Raw genomic sequence first — 22,596 nt, forward strand, 5'->3', positions numbered from 1 at the left:
ATAAATTGTTTTTCTCTTGCAGTTTGCTTTCCAAGGACCCAGTGGGAAAAACAATAAAGATAAAGAAGAAGGCTTATTGCATTCTGAAGTCCTCTTGGACCAGAAACCATGGGTGACTGATCTACGGGTCACATGTGGGCTGAGGCTGTGACTGTGGGGGCCAACGGCTATGGTGATGCTTCTGAGGTCAGGGCTGAAGGGACAAGCTATCCCAAGAGTAACTTGTGGGGTCAAAAGTATCATGGCAGAAGAGGAGATGCAGCACTCAAAGCCGTCAGTGGGGACCTGCCTTGTCCCTGTGCTGGGCAGACTCCCCACTCCAAAAGGACTCACCCTCAAGTCCATACTGAGACCAAGAGATCATCCCATAACCGGCTGAGCCAGGAGAGCATGCACGGGAATGTGTTTATCTTCCTGGGATTGCTCTTGCATCTCGTGTGTGTGTGTGTGTGTTTCTAGTGTTTGCACAAATGTACTACATGCGCAAACAGAGGACAAAGCTTGATAAGAGGTGTCTTCCTCTTTCGCTCTCCACTTTTAAATCAATCAAAAGCAATCTCTCTCTCTCTCTCTCTCTCTCTCTCTCTCTCTCTCTCTCTCTCTCTGCATATGTATGTATGTGTATGCATCTCTCTTTGTGTATATCTTTCTCTGTTTATCTGTGTATGTATGTGTGTATGTTATATGTATGTAATTCACGCATGTGAGTGTGACGTTGGATGCAGAGACCAGAATAGGATGCTGCTGTTATGTTCTACTGCTTTCCAACTTATAGCCTTGTGACAGGGTCTCTCTATGAACCTGCTGCTCACCTTCTGGGCTAGCCTAACTGGCCAGGGAGTGCCTGGTCTCTGCCTGTTTCTGATCACCGATGCTGGGTTATGGGATCCACATAGCCATGCCCAGCTGTACACATGATTGCTGAAGATTAAAGTGCAGGTCCTTATGCTTGCACAGCCAGCACCACCCAGTGAGCCAAGTCCTCAGCCCCTGCGCCCCTGTATATTTTTGGGGTCAGGATCTCCCACTGAAATTGGAGCTCACCAATTCAGCTACAACAGCTGTCGGTGAGCCCCCACACCTGGCTCATGCCAAGGTGTGAGGCTGCCCTCTAAATTTCTTCTGTTTCCTTGAGCTGTCTTTGCTCTGTGAGAAGTTGTTCCCCGGGCTTTCCCGAAGAGTGACTTCTCTCAGCGCTGGCCCTGCTTTCACCATATCCAAGAACGCTTTGTAACGTGGAAGTAGCATTTTCCTTCTGGGCATCCTTTCTGTTCACCTGAACCTATGCTTTCTTCCATTTTGTGACATCCTCTTCCGGAACTGTACTTCCTGCAACAGTCTGCATCCTTTCCTCCATGATGCTAAGCCCTTCAGTGAGCTCTGGACTCCTCTGTTCTCACAGCCAGTTGTACCTCAGACCTGTTTACCCCTGACTAGCGGTGCCAAGTGGAAGGGATCAGAGAAAACAGGGTTAAAGTAGTCAGGTGAGGCACTGAAAGGGTCCTTCTCCTTCCCTACCCACAAGGGCAAACGCAGAACCCACTTCAGGCCTCTGAACCTGTGGCCAGCAGGGACAAGCTGTCCTCAACTACACACAGCACTTGCCTTGGGTACTCAGCAAGGCACCGTTCTTACCGCAGGAACTGACAAAACTATGCCAAATCAAATAGGAAAACAGAGCCCCGCCCTCATTTCCAGATAGAATGCTGATATCAGACTCAACAGCCTTGGTAGAACTTGAGTCTCCAGCAGGGAGAGCTGGTTTTAATCCCCTTGAGCCTTGGAAGGACCCAGACTCCTTTATCAGATAACATCAGCCTAGGATGTCAGCCTCCATGTTGCAAGGAAGTCAGTCCCAAATAGCATGGCCACGTGAGGGTGTTTGACCAACACCTCCACGGAGAGCCAGTACTGATGGACAGGTGGGGACATGGGCAAGCCTTCGTTCACACGACCACCAGCCTCAGCAGGTAAACTGAACAGCCCTGGGTGGGTGCAACAAGGTGGTGCTGTTCCAAGTGTTGGCTGGAAAACACATGACACTTTCATGACAAAAATAGTCACCATGTAAAAGCGCACCGTGTTCCAGAGCAGAATCCACGAGCACTTGCTCAGACCAAGTTCCACCCCAAATTTTGCAGGTTTTGATTTATACTTTGATGCAGAGAACTCTTGCTTTTCAAAAATTAACTTTTAGTTCCAGGTCTGTCCTAGCATCTTAGTGGTATCTCTGAGAAGATTCTGGAGCTAACTACTTCTCTGGCATTAAAATGACTGTCGAGAGGTAAGAGACAGGGAGAGACTGACATAATACAATAACTTTCTTTCATAAAAGACACTTATCGGAAGAAGACAGGCTAAACGTTATGTCACTTCTCGTGTAGAAACTCAAAATATCTTGAACTATCTCAGGAAACGACACTAGATTTTTGCAAATTTAGGAGAACACCCTTGTGTGGATTGAGTGAAGTAGGTCAAGGAATTTCAGAAATGCGGCACTGTGCAGTGAGATTAGCAGTCAGGAGCCCTGGGCTGTTTCCAAGTGGAAGGCGCTTAGCTGCTCAGAGACCCAGTTCCCATGTATGTTGAGTAAGGAAACTGGGCACAGTGACACTTAAAAGGATCTTTTCAGCCTAATGAATATTCATGTGTGGAAACCAAGTTCATGATATGCACCATACCCAACCATCACAGGGAAGAAAGTTCATGAGAACTTGAGAGGTCAGCAGACAGGGAGAGCTCAGGGCCCGTGGGGGAAGAAGCAGAATTTCCACTCCTGGAAAAACATGCCAGCATGAGCCACTCCCCATGCAGCTGTTTTCCAAACCCAGCTGCTCCAGAGACCAAGGCAAAGAAGGCATTAAAGTCCCATCCAGCCACATCACCAACCCTGGAGGGAAGAGATGGTGACCACAGCAGCTCTGAACTGGCTAACCCTGTTACTGAACAGTCTGAGGGTAGAATTGGGCTCAAAGTCCCCAGGATACCACCAGACTGGCCATGGTCCTGCTCCCCTCAGCTCTCAAGGGGGAGAGGGTCTACATTCTTTGAGAGACTGCAGCCTCACACAGAAGCATACGTTCCGTGATCCCAGCAAAAGGGGGAGTTTCTTTCCAAACACAGCATGGACATCACGAAAACTGGATGTCACCAGCTATGGGACAGAAACAACGTCCTTCCAAACATTTCTCCACCCTGCTCCCCAGAACCTGGGGCTATGATACCTTCCAAGGCAAAGCCAAGTGACAGACATGCTGAAGAAGTTGAGATGAAGACAAATTCCTAGATTAACCATATGAATCTACCATCATGCAGAAGCCCTTAAGAGTGTGAGAGGACTCCAGGGAGTTGGACCACACGGTGGCCTGAGTGAATGACACGAGGAGCCAGATAGTGATGACTCAGAGGGGGGGGGGGGGGGAAAAGGACAGAAACTCTCAGAAGGAAAAATCCAAGAGAAGTAATTCTCTCCAGAGACCCCAGAAAGGAATGCCACCCCACCAACACCTTGACATCAGCTCCTGAGCTTGGTGGCAATGTTCTAGCTGTCAGAACTGTAAAATAACACACCTGTTTACTAAGCTTGTCGCAAAAAACGTATTACAGCAGCAACAGAAAATGTAACTCCCTGGCTGGCATGCAGTTACTTTGCTCTGGGTCTCAACCCAGGGATACACACCATCCAAATGCTGTGCATGTGCATGTCTTCTGTGACTTGGTCAACAGAGTTGAGGTAATATAATATGGTTGTAGCAAGAGAAGAGACTGATGTGAGCTGGTTTGGGAGGTTCTAGTCTACCCTGTGGCTTTGGCCTCCAATGGTGCACCAGAGAGGAGACAAATGGAGGAGCCAAACTGTCTACTTCACGACCAGGAGGCCAAGAGAGAAAAGATGGAACCAGGTCCCTACTGCATCCGTGGTCTCCGTGTCCACAGGGTCTCCCACTAGACCCCAGTTTCTCCAGGTTCCACCTCCAGTAGCACCAGTCTGAGGACTAAGCCTAGAAACCAGGAGCCACTGGAAGATACTCAACAGCCAACTGCAGCAATAGCCACCCCAAAGCTAAGGTGGGGCAGATCTCACTCACACTCAACTCACACTCAAGAGTGGGACAAAGTGGCTCACTGAAGAAAGGCAGGAGACTGTCACGACTGTCACAGAGGCTAGAAATTGGAAAACAAACAAATAAAATGTTCAGGCTCTCTGAAGACAAATGAAATGCCCAGGGAAACCCCGATTGTATCACTAGAATACCAGAAGGTGGAGGAATAAATATATATATACACATATACACACATGCCTGTAGACAGCCATTTTAACACTGCTTTCCTAAGGCCAGCTTTTAATGAAAACAGACACATGGAAAAGGGTGTGCATGGACACGTGGTATCAAATAACAAGACTGGATTTTCTAAACAATTTTCAGAAAGAAGTCAGTGTGTGTGTGTGTGTGTGTTGGGGGCTAGCTACAGAACTAGTTGGTCAGAAACAATGTAGGCATGGCTGGGAGTTCTACAAAGTATAAAGTAAGGGAGGCGAGGTGGAGACACGCACTTAAGTATATATAATAGGATGGCATATAAACTTATTTTTATTTTCTGAATTCTTGATGTTCTGAATTATTAACCTTCCAGACCTAGAAAGGTTTTTTTTTCCCAGAGCTAGTTAATTCTCAGAAGCAAACAAAACAAAACAAAAAACAAAAAAAAAAAAACCAACCACCTTCAAGCATAGCTTTGATATGCAAACAAACAAATCCTTATCCATATCTACACATCCCCAGCCTCCTCCACCCAGGTGCCAGACCTCTGGGGACCATCCCTTCCACTCAAACTCGGAGGAAGCCGCCCAACTTGCAACTACAAGCCTTCCTGGCTTCTCCCACTCTTCCCAGTGTGCGCTCCAATAAAGGCACGCCCTCAGCTCCATCCTCTCTGCCAGCTCACCCTCTCCCATGTGGCCCTGCCGTGATGTGATGTGATGTGACTGTGGTGCACTGCTTCCTGTGAGTACTGATGTGATAGAGCACCTTCTTCCTGAGTGGCAATCATCTTTGTATCTGTGCACCGTCTCCTTTCAGAACAAACCCTGGATGCGTTCACAGAGCGAGAGAAGAGAGCAGTTATGACTCAACAAGAAGACGAATAAGTCCGGGTGGGCCATCTCAGCAAGCACTCAAGGGAAGCGCATAGAAGAGCTGCAACAGTTACCCGGGTGCCAGCCCAAAGGGTGAACCGTGCAGCAACGTGAAGACACTGAGTGATGTCAGTAAGGCAACTTTGGGGTTGACCTGATGGGACAATGGTATCACACCAGAAAGAGGAGGTAAGGTCTGCCTTGGGACTAATGAAGATCTCCTGTATTGTGTACAAGGATGCACTGACTAGGAGGCTTGTTACCTCGTGTTCTGAGATCAAATCTACTTCCCTCAGGCCTCCAGGTCTGTGCTCGAGCCTGTGCTAGCCCAGGGACTTCTTGATTCGTGGGCAGTGGTCCTGTTGTGTCATTTACTTCAATTTGTACGGGTCTATGAGCAAATATCCTTTTCTCTAGAACACACACAGTCATGTGAGGGTAATGCACAGACTAATGACTTCATCCAAACCAGGTCATCTGCAAAGACCCTCTTTCAAAATCAGGTCAAATGCGCATGCGCTAGGAATTAGATTGCAGCAGCAGTGGAAGGGACACCACTCAGCCCAAGGTGGGTCTGTCCTTTGGTGTTCTCCTTCTCTTATCCACTGCCACACTCTTCTTGTGGTTTACAAAGTAAAACACATAAGCTTAATAATAATAATTTTTAGAAAGTCACCAGAAAGCTATGGAAATAAGGGTGTGGATGACTGTGGATCAAAAGGAACCAACCACACTGTAGAGCGGCCAACAGAGCCAAAACCACAGCCAGAAACTGGAAAGCTTTCCCAGTCCTTCCTCCTGGGGGCCTGGATAGATGGAGTTCAGAGATGTGAGGGGCTGTCTCGGGGGGATTCCACAATCTGATCACAATTTACCGAGGGTGGAACAGGTGAAGGAAGGAAGTGATATGCAGACAATGTGCTCAAAATTCTCACATATGGCTGACCCGGATGTTTCTAGAAGCACAAACTCAGTCGGTACTTCTCAATCCTCGGATTTCTGTGCCCACACACTGTGGGCTACTGCATAGCCAAAGGCTTGCTGCAACTTGGCATAAGGCTCCTTTTCTTCCTTCCAGGCTCGAGTAAATTCTGGCATCTCAAAATATACGGAAGGGAGATCTGACCCAGTCCTACACAAGGATTGCCAGTGGAAACAAGCAAGCAGTAATACTGGCAGACAAGCCATGGAGAACACCTGCATGCACCATACTTGTTAGAAACTGCAGCCCATTAAAAGTAGATCTGCTCCAAATCAGATATAATCTTTAGCAATGGCTGATGCTATCTACTAGATAATTCTACAAGTCCCTCCTAGACTAGAGCAAGAGACAAAAGAGCTGAAGCACTCTGTGTGCTGGCAGACAGGGCATCCTGCTGTAGGAAACACAGTCACATGCCATTTCCCTGAAAAGTCCGCTAGCTTCAAGCCATTACAGAATGTTCTTACCAGAAGGGCTATACTGGGAAGCCTTTTTTCCTCCCTAAGAATAGAAATCTAGAAGAAGGGGGGGGGGGGGGGAAACCACTCAGAGAGAATATATTCAACAGCAGGTGTCCATGACTACCAAGAGACTGTGTACCAAGCTCTAAGGTGAGAGCCCACTGTACCCTATTTGGGCCATGGCCAATGGTGCCAGCACCTGGTCCTCAGTGCTCATACCAGCCTATGGACCACGAATTATCCAGACTAATTGAGATACACACAGCCTTGAACACTGGCTAGAAGGAACATCACAGTCAGGGGTATCCAATACATGGCACATATCTGGGTTTTTCATAAAATAATACTTCGTTGTTTTCTAATCTAAACACAATTACCTCTAAGTACCTCTGAGATGAGCTCCAGGACCCCCACAAATACCAATGCCAGGAAGTGTGAGCCCTTCAGGTAAAGGTGATGGGGACGCATGTGAGCCATCTACATCATCCTGTAGGCTCCATCCTCTCTAGAGTGCATGCACCATCTATTACAATGTAAACACTAGGCAAATGTCGCTATGTCTGAGACAATGATGTGGCTCAGTGGTAGAATGCTTGCCCAGCATGTGCAAGGCCCTGGCTTTAATTCTAAGTGGTGGGGAATCAGGGAAGGGAGACGATCAAGTCTGCACATGCTTAGGGCTGAAGTTCGGTTTTCCGCAAATATTCCTGATCCGTGGTTACCTGGATATATAGAAGCTGAGCCCACGGATAAGGAAGGCCAATTATATCCGCAACTACTTTGATCCAGCGTGAGTTGTAAGATCTCAAATCTTCTCCAGTGAACAGTTAATGAACGTAACGAATCAATGTAGGATCTAATTGATGCAGAACCCAGCAAAGGCTACATCCTTCTTTCCTCATGAGGCTGGAGTCATGTGTAATTAAGCGCCTACATCCTAGGGAGATGCATTTGATTATTTCCAGTGTTTCTTCCTTTGCCCCCACAAAATACAATTCAACAACCTCAGATGTTACTGTCCATGAGTTTACCACCCAGCCAGGCCTAATCAGAATGCCATAACCAGGTCCTCAGATCACCAAGCTTGCCTGGGGAGCCCCAGGATGGGAGCTGGGGAAGCAAGGTCTGCTTTAGAACAGGAATTAGAAATATATGGCACTAGCTGGGCGCGGTGGTGGCACATGCCTGTAATCCCAGCACTTGGGGAGGCAGAGGCAGGTGGATCTCTGTGAGTCTGAGGCCAGGATGGTCTACCATGTGAGTCCAGGATAGCCAAGGCTACACAAAAACAAAACAAAACAAAAACAAAAGAAATATATGGCACTGGAGTTCAAAGAAACAAAACAAATCTGTTTTTAATAAAATGTAGCAGGAAGTGAAAGACTTTGCTTGAAAAAAACATAAGCATGCACTGTTTGGGGAATGCAAACTACACAAAGTAAATCTCAGCCTCTAGGGCAAGAACAACCAGGAAGTTCCCAGGAAGCACTGTTGTGCCTTATGCATCTCAGTTAAAAGCGCTCCTGAGGCTGAAGCCATTAAAACTAAAACAACTGAGAGGGGCACTGAGGCTTAAGCAAGCTCACTTAACTTGACCAAGGCATTAAGAACCACCTGACCTGACAGGCTACATGCATGACCTCTACATCCAAGCTTTGTCAACTGGGTGTCATGGCCCTATATGAGGTCATGTAACCTAAAGTTGGGGTTCCTCCAAAAGTGCTAATGGTAAAAGACTTTTAAATGTGCAGTGAGTAATCAAAGGCCAATTCAAAATCAAACATGCAATTGATCCAAATTGGATTTCTGGCAGCATTTTCCAGGGTTACATCACCTGGCTTCATTGACTCCTTGGTTCTGAACACAGAGCATGAACATTTTGCACTGTGCATCCCCCATCACAGCACAAGATACTAAGGAACACTGTCTGAAGCCCCTTGACTGACTGGAGACCACTGTACTTAATGAATTACACACACACACACACACACACACACACACACACACAAAGTTTCTTCCAGTTTAATTACAGAAAACAAAGAATTTTAATATTTTCCCACCACCATTCCTCTGCCTGGAGGTATCAAATTGATGTATTTTTGAACAGCACTGCTTTAGACAAACATGAATGACCATCTCATTAGTATGCACATTTAATTTCGTCTTCAGAAAGTGGTAGAATTATATACATACTAAAGGGCTGGTTGATGATAAGTTTCCTTATGATATATTAACAGTAAGTGCTTAATTTGTTTACATATGTTAGACTGCTATGTACCTAGGGTTGAGTAAAAAATTCTCAGGTGAAAAGGGGTTAAGTGAAGAAAGGTCAAGGATCCCCGCATATGATCATGAGTTTGCAAAAGTCAGGCATGCTGTTGACTCTTTAAAGTGCCTTCTAAGAGGAACCTTCTATTACAGGAGATAGGGAAGGATAAGTATGCAAAAATAAACTCACCTACTTCACAATGGCCTGGGGCCAGATTTCAAAATATTTCTAGAGTCACCCTACTGCTTAAAAAAGAAAATCCTTCTAGGACTTCCTGTAGGGAAGCAGAAGGAAGGGCATTTACCTGCCAAACTGACCTCGCTCCATCTGCCTCCACCTCCAGGTGCACTCGCTAGCACACAGTGGGGCAACTCCCATCCCTGGGCAGAGGAGGATGTGTGGGTCAGTAAATTGGCTTGGGATTTTAAACAAGAGAAGACAGTTGCTTGGAGGTGGGCCTGTAAGACCAGTGGCTTCTAGGAGCCAAGGGCAGAGGAATCTGCAAGAAAAGGTGGCAAGCACACAAGAAGCCAGATGGGCAAGTCCTAGGACACCTGAGCCTTGCTTCCATGAGGCTTCCCCTGGAGGGACTACAGGCTATTGAACATGCCTGGTGCCTTGTCCAGCCTCCAAAAGCAGCTCACCTCCTCATAAGACACCTTGGGGTTTGTGTCTTTGTTTTGTGCCACAGACCGTCTCAGTCGGTATAGGTCCTTGGGAACGCGAGTTCTCTGAGCGTCAGTGCGCAGAGATAGGCGAGTGACACTCAGATTCAAACACTACCCCTGGTTTGTCTCTGTTTGTCACTCACCTATCTCTGCCCACTGACACTTCAAGAACCCTGGTTCCCAAGGACCTATACCTGACTGAGACAGTCCGTGGCAGTTTTGTCTTTCCAATCCAATGCCTTGCCAGAGCTCTTACAACAAATAGGCCATTTTAAAGGCACACACCCTGCCTGCCCCAGGCCTTATGTCCACACTTTGTTGTTTATGTTTCCGTGGGACAATAGCAGCTTTCATTTGGTGCCAGGGCGACTTCAGATACTTCATCACACAAGTGCTTTTCAAATGTTCAACCTCAACAGATCACTTAATTGGGCTACTATAAGCAAAGAGACCCTGCCCTTCCAAAGCTAGGCAAATCTTAGTAAGCATTCCACGGATGTGCGGCTTTAGAATGCTCAAAACCGGACCCACTGATTGCTGGATAGATGGCACTGGGGAAAGCAGGTGTCTACTTGGACACATTCTATCACTCAGACCAAGCAGAAAAACTAATATCGAAATGGGTTTAATAATTAGCTGAAAGATAATAATACACTGAAGGGAAAACAAATCAAGAGAAACACAACTAGTGTGTCTAGGAATGGTGAGCAAGGCCTTCCCAGGCAGGACTCCTCCCAATGGGGAAAGAAAAGGTTCCGGGATGAAGTTCCGGGAAAGACACAATAATAATGACCAAATGACAGGCAGGGAGAACATGCGGCGATCCTCGCAAAGGTTCTGGTGGGGCTCATTAGCACAGGTGGAACGTGGCAGGCGGTGCTGAGCCGGCAGCAGACTATGCCGTGGACTACCCCTCCTAGCCTGTCCATCCTGCTCTCGCTCCATTCACGTCTACGTACGCATGCACACACATGTAGGATCATATGTGCGTGTTGTCTCTTCTCCATGATCAAGTTCATGTTCCGCAGCCTGGCCTTCTCCCCATGCTGCGCTTCAGAGATCTTTCTGCGCGTGCACCGCATGCTGCCAGCTGCGTTAGCAGAGTCCGCTGTACATCAACACCCATTGTACACTCTCCAACCCGCAGACTTTGCGTGCCAGCTTACCTGAGATCCAAGGACTCGGAAAGAGAAAAGATCCCTTTGGGTTCAGTTCGGAAACCCAACTCCATGTTAAGTCAGTCCTGTCCACTGTTTTTAGGCCTGTGACAAAGGTGTTTGTCACACGAGAATATCATGGCTCTTACATGCGGTGGAGGAAGATGGTCCTTCACACAGAGTGGAAGGGACTGGGAGTCCCAGCAGCATTGTCCTGTCCAATGAGCAAACCTCTTCTCTCCTCACTCCACCACACCTGCAGCACCAAGCCTGGCACGTGACCTTTGGGGGACACTTAGCCCAGCCACAGCAGATAGGTCAATACTTCTCAGAGTTCCAGAGCCGTGAGTCATCGACACTCTGTTCATCTGTCTTGCTGAGTCTATGTCAATACTGCCAAGGGGAAAAGTCACAAAGCCTGCCCATATAAACTACCCAAACATGGCTTTTAAAAAGCAGTTACATGCACATGCACACATATCCACGGAAACCTTAAGAATGTTCTGGATAAAATGCTATATCTTCTTTTGATTCACCTAGGCTTTCCCAGTGTTTCCACAATGAATGGGAGAATTAATCCTGAAGGATGGTGTTACAGAATCCTTCGCTGGGAAGACGTGGACTGATTCTTCAGCCCGGTAGGGAACCAGTGCCTACCACAGTACTGATTCCGAGAGTCCACCTTGGTGAACTAGAGTCCACTGGGCTTACTTACAGAAGCATGGCTGAAGGACACTGACAGGCACATGGGTGACCCCCCAAAGCAGTCACATCACCCAAAAGTGCTTCAAAAAAGGCAGACTACTCAAGTGTAACTGTTGTTTGATGACTCTGACACCTTTCCTTTTTGGCTGCTGCTTTCTCAGTAGGGTTGGCAGAGCCCTAGTGGATGGAGCTCCTGAAAGGGAGAGCCACTGGGACACAAACAGGATCCCATAGTCTCCTGATGCATTACACCACCCAGTAGCAATACTTCCATTACCACCCCAAGTCAAAGCAGAGGGAAGTTGGATGCTTTCTCATCTACCTAGAGCCTGGGGGTGAAGCAGCTGTGGCCACCAGGCAGTCAGCTGACAAGGCTCAAGGACACAGAGGACCAGGACAGAAGCAGAGTTAAGCCAGTAGCACCTGGAGCTATAAGCATCTAGACAGCCATCTCAGAGGGAACAGCCTTCCCTGATCCCCAGAGTCAATGAGATCAGCAGGAAGTAGCCCCACTAGGCTAATGTTGTAGTGGTGGCATGGGGCCCAAATCCCAGCCCTTAGGATATGAGACAGGAGGATTGCTGTGAGCTCCAAGCTAGCCTAGACTACAGTGCAATACACTGTCTCCAGCAAAAGATTGTGGTGGCCTTCAACATCATCATTTGGGCATAGTGAAGTGGGTGTGGCAGCACATCGGTGGCTTTTCACGTTTTATGTTGGCATGCTTGTTCAATTACTGTTGCCTTCTAAACACTGACCTTTAACCTCTATCTGGGTAACTCCCAGGATCGTATCCTACTCCTCTGCCTATGTCTAGCCTCCTTGGTCCCTCCTGGGCTTTGCTTACTGACTGGGCCAGCAGCTGTTGTCACGTGATTACATGTATGCAATGATGCCTAACCATTACTTAAAGCATAGTGCTTGCTGTATGGTGAGGAGTGATACTGGCATGTGGATGGTAGCAGAGGTAATATGGCTTATGGAGAGCTTGTGAAGGATGCTGTCTCGGAGTGTCATGCCACTGAGGGAGCCTGGGAAGTTGTGCCTGTGGCTTCCGGTGGGCCTCCACCTGGATAAGAAGACTAGGACTTGTGAGCAAGCATCCTCTGCAGCATCTCACAGAGGGTCCCACCAACTAGGACTTGCTCCTGCCAAGCTTGCCTCATGGGCCTCCAAAGCGCTACCCCTCACAGCAACTTGCTCCTTCAATACCTGCCCTCAGCCACTGTGCACACAGGCTTGCTTTCCTGCCTGATCTGCTCCCAAGTGGCTAACACTGCCCTACCTCCATGCACACGGTGCCTGAGAACTCTGCTTGTCTACCGTGCTCCTCTCTGTACCGCAACCCCCTGCGGAAAGGGCTTTACTAGCCTGCTCACCATCACCAAGGCCCTTCAGCCCCAAGGCCCAAATCAGGCCTCCCATTCTTGTCCCTCTTCTCGCTACAGCTGTCATTGCAGGATGCTGAGAGGCACAAGGAGACCGGGCAGGCTGCTTCTGGAAGAAGTCAGTCAGTGCGGATGGGATGAGCAGGCCAGGATCCAAGGAAACAAAGAATGGGATCAGGACTCGGGTGAGGACCAGGCAGGATAGGAAGAGAAGCTCTAAATGAGCAGCAGGCAGCTGAGACAGGAATCATAAAGGTGACAGGGAGCGAGAGTGGCAGGAGAGGTTTGTGGCTGGCAACAAAGGCCACTCTGGCAACAGGGAGCCTGGCTGGCCTCTCTCAGGGTGCTTATCCACAGTGGATCTGGGTAACTGAGAACCACTGACCACAAAAAGGATGAAGGTCACAGACAGGATGACTGCCTGACATGACAGCTTCTCCTGCCCCGCTGGCAGGGTACCTTTGTCTCACTCACAGCTGGCACCCACACGTTGTCAGCATCCCAGCTCTACAGCAGATTCATCCATCTGCTCCAGGTGTCTATGCTTACCCTCTCGTCCCCTCATCAGCCCTGGTCAGCCTTTTGAAGCCTATACAATGCTAGGAGCACAGGAAATGCTACAAAATATTCTGAAGGGGATACACTCATTACCAGAAGCATAAACTACTCAAACTAACTACAAGAACCTTCAAAAGTAGGGGATAAAGAGATGGCTCAGAGGTTAAGAGCACTGGCTGCTATTCCAGAAGACCTGAGTTCAATTCCCAGCACCCACATGGTGGCTCACAACTGTCTCTAACTCCACTTCCAAAGGATCTGATACTCACATGTACACATAGCCACAGGCAAAACACCAATGCACTCATTTTTCTTAAATAAATTATTTAAGAAAAATAAAACCCTTGAAAACTGAAGATTTAGTAGAGAAGTAATTTAATCAGAATATACATACAATTTACTACACAAAACCAGCCTTCTTAAGGTAAAGCAAAATAACTGGCCATATTGAAATGGTGGTGGGGACAGGTTCATGCCTTCTACCTAACCAAAGCCAAGCAGGGACTGATGAGGGAGGGTACTCTGAGAAGTGTGCTGCTGAGCCATTTCATCACTGCACCACATCAGAGAGTGTGGGCACATGAGTGTGCATGGTGTGTGTGTGTGTGTGTGTGTGTGTGTGTGTGTGTGTGTGTGTGTGTGTGTGTGTACGCGCGCGCGCATGCGCACACCAGTGGGGCCATCCCTCCATTTGTTGTTGTATAAGGGTTCTCTAAGAAAGCAGGCTGAGCAAGCCGTGGTGAGCAAGCCAGTCAGCAGCACCCCTCCACGGCCTCTGCATCAGCTCCTGCCTCCAGGTTCCTGCACTGATTGAGTTCCTGTCCTGACTTCCTTCAGTGGTGAACAGCAAGCGATGTGGACATGTAAGCCAAATAAACCCTTTCCTCCCCAACTCACTTTTTGGGCACAGTGTTTTGTTGCAGCAGTACAGACCGGAGACCCTGGGTAACTATCTCTTTTCTCAGTCGCCAGTCAGTGAAAAACTGGAAGAAAGAAATGTTTCATGTCTTTACAAGCTGTGTCACCCCACGGCACAGCCAGAGAAAGCTTTATTTCAGAGTCAATAATTCATGGGTCCTGCGAAGCCTCATTATCAGTGTCTGTCAGACAGTGTTTGTGCCATTCAAGGAGGATGCATTGGGGTCAGACACATCCAGGATGGAAACACTGCAGCCGAACAACAGAAAAGGCCAGAGAGAAGAAAAGACGTGGTCACTTGAATGACGTCAGCCGCAAGATGATCCAGTTCCAATGATAGGGAAAACCAAGCTCGGGTGAACAAGACCAGCCAAGGTCGCAAGCATCTGTAAAGCCACTGAAAGTGACAGGGCAGACAGACTGATTCCCAGTGGCCGAGGACAGACAGTGAGCAGCCCAGAGCTGACCACACAGCAGGCTGTAAGCATTATCACTGCGTGTATTACATGAGTGTGGGAGGCTGTAAGCATTATCACTGCGTGTATTACATGTGTGTGGGGTGGGTGTGGTCGGCCATCACATGCAGAGAGGTCAGAGGACGACTCTGTGGCGTGTTTTTTCTTCCACCTTCATGTGAGCTCCAGAAATGGAAGTCAGGTTGTCAGACTTGGGCAGCTGGCGCTTTAGAGGCCAAGCCATCTCACCCACCCTTGTCGGCCATCTTAAGACTGGCTGTGTAGCCCAGGCTGGCCTCCAACGCACCAAGAATCCTTCTTCAGCCTCCACATGCTGGGATGACAGCAAGGGCTACTGTACTGGGCTGGCTGCTTTTCAACAGCTGCTGAAAAGACCCCATACATACTAGCAAAAGTCTACACACATTCAGAGACGGTCTCTAACATCCAAACCTGGTTGGGACTCACTGGAGACAGAATAGATACATTTTGAATGGTCTCTGCACTTAGAAATCGAATGATATTATGGGCAAGGATCTCAAGGCTAGAATCCAGCCAAAAGTCATTTTGGTAAAAAATGTATGCTGTGTTCCTTGCTGCCGAGTAAGAAAATACGACAGGCAACCAGTGCCTAATTCTGCACGAACATCAAGAGAAACTCTGACAACCAACTTCCAGAAGCATCCTCAGACATTAACAAATTCACAGACACTGGCTGGCATTAGTTACTGGGACTAAAAGCTACCCTTGGTCTACATCAGGGAAGCAAATTTGACAAAAAGGGGCTAATGCATGCGAGGACACAATGTGGTTGGAGCAGGATGGGTGTTTTCATGTAGAAATAATGAGCCACCATAAGCCTGGGAGTCCACACCCACAGAGGCAGGGATGGCATGCCCACTCTCTCCTGTAACCTGTGAAGTCAGCACCAATACCGTATGTAATGCAGAGACCCCCCTCCCTGCGGTGCGCTTCCTCACACTGCAGGCTCCCTTCTATCTGCACTGAAATTAGCAAGGTGAGAAAGCAGGCTCGCGTTTGTCTTCGGCCAAGAGCACTTTCTAACTGAAGTGTCATTCGCTGCTGCAGAGCATGAGTGTCTCTGACACGGTGCTGTATGTTCTTTCCTGGAAAGCCACACGTTATATGAGTGCACACTAAAACTACCAGTCTTTCCAAGAGAGGCCAGCTGAAGGAGTTCAGCAAACCTGCCCCACACTGGCACCAGAGCATTTGCAGAGGCAATAGCAATCTTAGGAGGAATCCTGGCTTAGTTGCAAAGCTGGATTAAGCTGAAATTGTTGTCTGAGAAATACAAACAAAGGAGACTTTACTGTTAAGGCTTTTTTGCTTTGTGTTTTTTTTTTTTTTTTTTTTTTTTTTTTTTTGCTTTTCTTTTATTAAAGTCAACAGTAGCTTCATGGAAAGTGCAGAGGACGAAAGAACAGAAAAGAGCAAGATGCAGTAAGATCAAGCGGGGTGGCGTCTCTCCCAGGCCTCCCAAGCACCCCCAAGACAGAACAGCAGCACTCAGGGCAGCTTGCTCCTCCAGGCCTCACAGTTCCATTCCCTGGGGACATAATCAGCCATGTGAACTCATCCTGTCAACTCAGCCTGTGCAGTTCTCAATGACTATTCTAAGAAGGTCGCAGACCAAGTTATGTCACGCTGAGCTGGAAACAGGTAAAAAGCATAAAGCGAACAGGGGGTCGGCCGCAGTAAGGTAGTGCGCTACGTCATGTGTTGACTACGTGCAGGCTAAAAATGCCTTGGAAGAACTCCCAGCTCCATCCCAGCACCACACAAGCTCTTCTGTGTAAGAGAAGACTTCTTCCAAGCTTGCTTTGTAATACGAGCAAACAGTCTGACAGATGTGCACTTTGAAATGGCAGGGAAACTGAGCACGGAGCGAATGCGCTCCCAGGTGAAGTGCCTGGAGACATCCCTCTTTGGACCAGTCCCATCTATGAACAGTCACCTCTATGAACAGCATCATGACAGGTCCTGGGGCTCCAAGTGATGTTTCCAATTTTCAAGATAATTAGCCACACTACCAAGCTAACTTTCGCTAGTAATTCCTCGACACAGGTTTGTGCTTTGAAGTATGACATTTCCAACACTAAGTGTCCTTTCCTAGGGGGAGGGGGGGAGCTGGTTAAATATACTGCAATGTAATGAAATAGTACACAGTCATAAAAAATAACACATCTACTTGTGCTGATTAACATGGTTATGGGCCGAAGTGTAAGTGTGCCCAGCACATTTTCATGGTTTTTCAAAGAGGGTGACTCCTGTGTGAAGGGGTATGTACACAGTTGGAACTGGAATTGGAATTGCCATGTGGCCACCTACTCCTCTCCAAGGGGAAGCCTGAAAGATCTAGAGTTGGGAAAATGTCCTATTCTACTTGCACCTCTTTTCAAAACCTGACCATGTAAGTCTCTCAGGGTTAGGTTCTAAAGCACCCAATCAAAATGAGCTTCGGTGTTGGCTTTGCTATGCTAGGCCTCACTGGGAGATACAGCTAAGTCTGCAACCTACAACATAAGCCCCAAGTGTCCATGAACTCAGCTGACTGTATCCCAAGAGGCAGGCCTTCCCTATGCCACAATTCTGAAACAAAATGAAAAGGCAAATTTAAAGGCAAGGACAAAATTTCCCACTAGCCTACCTTTAGGTATGTTTTCTTAAGTTGACTTTTTTTTTTTCCATTTTTTAAAAAAATTAAACTGACTTTTAAAACCTCATGTTGGGCCAGGCAGTAGTGGCATACGCTTTTAATCCCAGCACTTGGGAGGCAGAGGCAGGTGGATTGCTATGAGTTTGAGGCCAGCCTGGTCTACAAAGTGAGTCCAGGACAGTCAAGACTACACAAAGAAACCCTGTCTCAAAAAAAACCAAAACAAAACAAAAACCAAAAAAACAATAGCAACAACAACAACAACAAAAAACCTTTATGCTGTTCAGTAGTCACTACCAACCTTGCTCCACGCCTCAGAATTTAGACGGCACACAGAGGTAAGTCTCAAAGCCTGCACAGAGGTACCTGCTGCACTGCTAAAAGAATTTACATGGAGCAACTGAGCCACATCACATATGTGCACAAGCATGTGTGTATGTGTGTATGTGTGTATGTGTGTAATAGGTGCATGCTTGTATGAGTCTGTGTATCTGGGTGTGTGTCTATGTATGTGTGTGCGTGTGCATATCTTTGTGTGTGTGTGTGTGTGTGTGTGTGTGTGTGCACATGTATGTGTTCTGGAAAATGAGGGGGCCTAAGTACACAATAATGGCGGCTATTAATAAAATTATCCTGGGAATTAAAATATTACAAATTGGTGCTAGAGAGATATTTAGTGGTTAAGTGTGCATTACCCTTGCAGAGGATTGGAATTTAGTTTCCAGCACCCACACTGAGTGGGTCTGTAACACCAACACCAGGAGACTGATACCTTCTTCTGGCCTTCACAGACACTTGTACTCACATGTACATACGTTCATACAGATACAAATAAATGCACATAATTTTAAAATTTATATATATAAATGTAAATATATATTTCACATGTATATCAGAAACAGAGGATACTTAACCACAGGCTTTGCGTGTGCTGGCAATATTCTACAACTGTCTAGTTACCTGAAGCAATAACTAGCTTAACTACTACTAAGACCCTATTGTGTGCAAAGATCTTAGAAGTCTGAGTAATGAACTTAAGACAAAGTTCCCATTCTTGTGAGCTTCAGCTCTAGCAGAGACAGATGAAAGAAGACACCAGGATGTCTCAAGTTGATTTTACCCTTAAGAGCAAGACAGCCAGCCGGGCATGGTGGTACACACCTTTAAACCCAGCCCTCAGGGAGGCAGAGGCAGGCAGAGTGCTGTGAGTTGGAGGCCAGCCTAGTCTACAAAGTGAGTCCAGGACAGCCAGGTCTACAAAAAGAACAGAACAACCCAGCTCAGGGGAGTGGGCAGCAGAAAGGGTTTCCTAGCCCTAAGTCTTCAGCAAAGACTCAAAATCAGAGACTCTCAACGCTGGGCAAAGTGGACTCAGACCACAAGGACCGGATGGAAGCTGAGCCCCGTTCACACATGGTGGCCATTAACTCAACTTTGTGTGGTTTCTGACATAGGCTTGCAGCTCTGCATCTGACGGTGGCCGGGTATCATCCACAGATAACTGTGAGGTCTGGATACAAATGCACTCACACACTGCCTGCCTGAAATGAACGGCAAGCCAGAGCAGCCAAGAACCCAGGCATACACAACACAGAGAGAAGCAACAAAAACCTACCACTTGTTTTCTAGCTGTATGTCCAAAGACAGGCACACTTCACACCAGGAAGGGGCAGCTAGGACCTCACAGATACTGTGAGCCTCTGCCACGAAAACAGAGACCAGGGCTCAGGCCATTCCAACAGTCGACATGGAAAGACAATGCAAGCTATGTGCAGCATAGTGCCCTCAAGCCTGCATAGAAACTCTCTGTCCAAGTTTGACTGATTCCTGAATCACGCATGTGCAGACCAGGCTCCAAACAGCCCAGCTAAGACCAAATATACTACATGGGAAGGTCAGCTCCTCTCTCATGGGGGGAGGCAGAATGTTGAATCTGAGTTCAGTCAGGACAAAAAAGCAACTAATAAAGTGATTCTTTGTGGAAGAATGCATCAGCAACCAGTTTCTAGAACAAGCCAATCACGGCATCCAAGACACAGACCTGGACATAAGAAACAAAAAATAAGGCTGTTACAGCTTGGATATGATGTCTTCCCCCAAAAAGGTTTGTGATTGAGAGGATTGGTCCCCAACTGGTGGTACATTCTGGGATGTTCTGGGAACTATAGAAAGTGAGGTCTACCTGAGAAGTAGTTACCAGGGGTGGCTCCTTGGAGGTTTTCTATCCTGCCTCTGCTTTCTGTCTGCTCTGAAGTGAGCAGCTCTCCCCCACCACGTGCTCCCACTACCATAATGCTCTTCCCAAACACATGGAGTTAGGCAACCATTCACCAAGCCTTCTGAAAATGCGGGAAAAAGAAAAGCCAGCTTCCTTTGTTTATGTCAGATTACTGGATTTATGAGGATCTTAAGTAGGTGTTCTAGTTTCTTTTTTTCTGTTGCCTCAATGAAACATTCCCACCAGAAGCAACTCTGGGAGGAAAGGTTTCAACTTGTCTCATAATCCCAGGTCACAGAAAGTCAAGGCAGAAACCTGGAGCCAGAAACCTTGGAGGAATGCTACAAGGAATCCTTGGAGGAATGTTCCCGGCCTCATGCTCACATGGCTTTCACCTACAGCCCCGGACCACCTGCCTAGGGATGGTGCCTCCTACAGTGGGCTGGGCCCTCATGCATCCATTAATAACCAAGGCATTCTCCCACAGACATGCCTACAGGCCCATCAATCTGGGTAACTCCTCACTCAAAGCTTTTCCTCCTAGAGGACTCCACGCTGTGTCAAGTTGACGATCAAAGCTAATCAGGGTAGGCAGTCATTGTAGCCAGGTTCAAAGACATAAAAGGAAAGAAAAAAGTTCTTATGATGAATGAACAGAGAGCAAACTCAACAACCAACAAGGGCTATGGCAGATGTCGCATGTCTTACCAGAAAAGTGGTGAAGCTTGGGCAGATTGTTTAATGTGCCAAAATCCAAACAGTTACCTGAGATCTGGGAAAGACAAGTGAACACAAGCAGGCTAGAGGAGACAAGAAAAAGGACTGGGGGGTAGAATGGGGTTGACTTAGATGCCCTTAAACAGCAGCAATGATAGAAGAAAGTGGTTAATCAGATGCTCCGCCCGCAGCCATAGTGTTTATTCATGCAAAGCTAATTTAACAAACAGTTGCCAAAATGTGAGGGCTCAGAGAGAACCGTGTAAACGGGGTAAACAGTTTGCACCCCGAAGCCCAGCAGAAGAGCCCCTGCTGTTCAGCACAGTGAGTATATGCCTGTCGTCCCAGCACAAAAGAGGCAGAGGGAAAGTGATGTTTGAGAACAGCTTCGTCTACATGGTGAGTTCTAGGCTAGCCTGGGCTACACAGCGAGGATGTCTCACACAAATACCAGATGTCTGGAGTTGGGAGAACATATCCATCTTCTGTCTACAGTGACCGACACAGCAAAAGCCTGTGGCTTAAGGGATGGCATACTCCGCTTAGAAGGACTGTGATGATGTGCCACAGCCTCACATTTTATAGTTCCTGTATCCTCCTCTGGGGACAATGAATTCTCTAAACCTGTTCAGAGACTTTGTTTTTTCCTCTGTTCTCCCGCACAAAAGGGGCACTCGCTGCTCTTGCAGAGGACCTAAGTTTGGTTCTTAGGACCCATGTCAGCCACATTAAGCAGCTCACACCTGCCTGTTGTTACTCCAACCTAACACCCTCTTCTGTTCTTCTGGCATCTGAACACTGGACTCATGTGCACTCTTAGCGTGTGTGTGTGTGTGAGCGCACGTGCACACACACATTCACACACAAACACATATATGCACACACACACACACAAACAACTAAAGTTAAAAAGAACACAAAGCCTGAGGTCAGAATAAAGCCAAGACACGGCTGCGACATTCTCAAAAAGCTAAAAACGGCATCCAAGACCCTCTGGCCATAATAGGCTGTCAACTTAGCTTAACCAGATGTGTTCCCCAAGGCTGAGGCGCAGAGTGACATAAGGAGACTGGTAACCAAAACAGATCCCGATAGAATAGTGGGGATGCAACCCAGCATATATTTATTACTACACTTTCTGATGACAAAAAGTCTTCAATACTAAAAAGCTAAGTCATATGAGATTAGTTGAGAAAGCAGGTTTTATCAATCCACCTACAGCACAGGTTCCCAACCTTCCTAATGCTGTGACCCTTTAAGACAGCTCCTCATGTGGTGGTGACTCCCAACCATAAAATTATGTTCAGTGCTACTTCATAACTGTAATTTTGCTACTGTTACATATGCGTATTTTCCAGTGGTCTTAGGTGACCCCTGTGAAAGGGCCATTCGACACCACCACCCCAAAGGGGTCTCAGCCCAGAGGTTAGGAAGCACTGATGTAGAAACAGGAAGAAGGCATGAGGCACAAGGGAGCCTCACTCATGGACAGGCAGCCATGTCAGGGGGATGCAGCGAGAACTCGAGTGTCTAAGATTGTATAAATGAAAAATTTAAAAACCTAAGCATGAACGCAAGCTGGGTTTCTCTTTGTTTTGTGTTTTGTTTTGTTTTGTCTTATTTTTGTTCTTTTGCCATTTTCGTTATAGTCTCTGTATCCTCGAGCCACAGACATTAGCAACCTGTGACCACCTGAGGTTGCATCATTTCTGAGTTCATCTCTTCACCATCCTGGAAATCAATACAACCTGTATGGAGACAAAGAATAACTTCGAAAAGAAGAGAGTCCAAGAGAAAAGTGGGAAAAAAACAGCATCCACACAATTGAAAATATAAAACAATAAAACCACTTGGAATCTAGGGGCAGTCAGTGGTGAAAAAACAAAAACAAAAACAAAAACAAACAAACAAAAACCCTCTATCAGTCTGTCGCAGGTTCTTACTCATCTAGACTGAGACCCTCTGGAGAGCAATATGAAGGCAGCTGCCAGCAAGCTCAGCCATGGTAACCAGGCATGCATGTTACTTGAGACCGGGCCTCATCCAGGTGAATAAAAGCCCTCAGAAAACAAGTGCATTATATTTGTTAACAATGCTTATTTGTAGTGACTGAAGGGAAGCCATGTTAAGCAATCTGTATCTCCTGCTGCTAATGAAGCTCACAGGAGTGGTAAGAGGACCCCAGAGGTCACCAAAGGAAAGCCAAGAAGCTCCAGGGTGTCCCCCCTTGCAAGAGCAGCAGACACTGGAGACACACATGGCAAAGGCGGCTGCAAACCCTCA

At 47.2% G+C, this 22,596-nt stretch overlaps 1 protein-coding gene across 5 annotated transcripts in view; it reads right to left on the bottom strand.

Annotated features, from left to right (window-relative positions):
- Arhgap44 (Rho GTPase activating protein 44) overlaps positions 1-22,596 on the bottom strand; it is a 157,172-nt gene that overhangs the window by 87,471 nt on the left and 47,105 nt on the right. The gene's annotated exons all lie outside the window — the stretch shown is intronic.

Source organism: Acomys russatus, chromosome 25 (genome assembly GCF_903995435.1).
Source record: "Acomys russatus chromosome 25, mAcoRus1.1, whole genome shotgun sequence".
NCBI classification, from domain to species: Eukaryota; Metazoa; Chordata; class Mammalia; order Rodentia; family Muridae; genus Acomys; species Acomys russatus.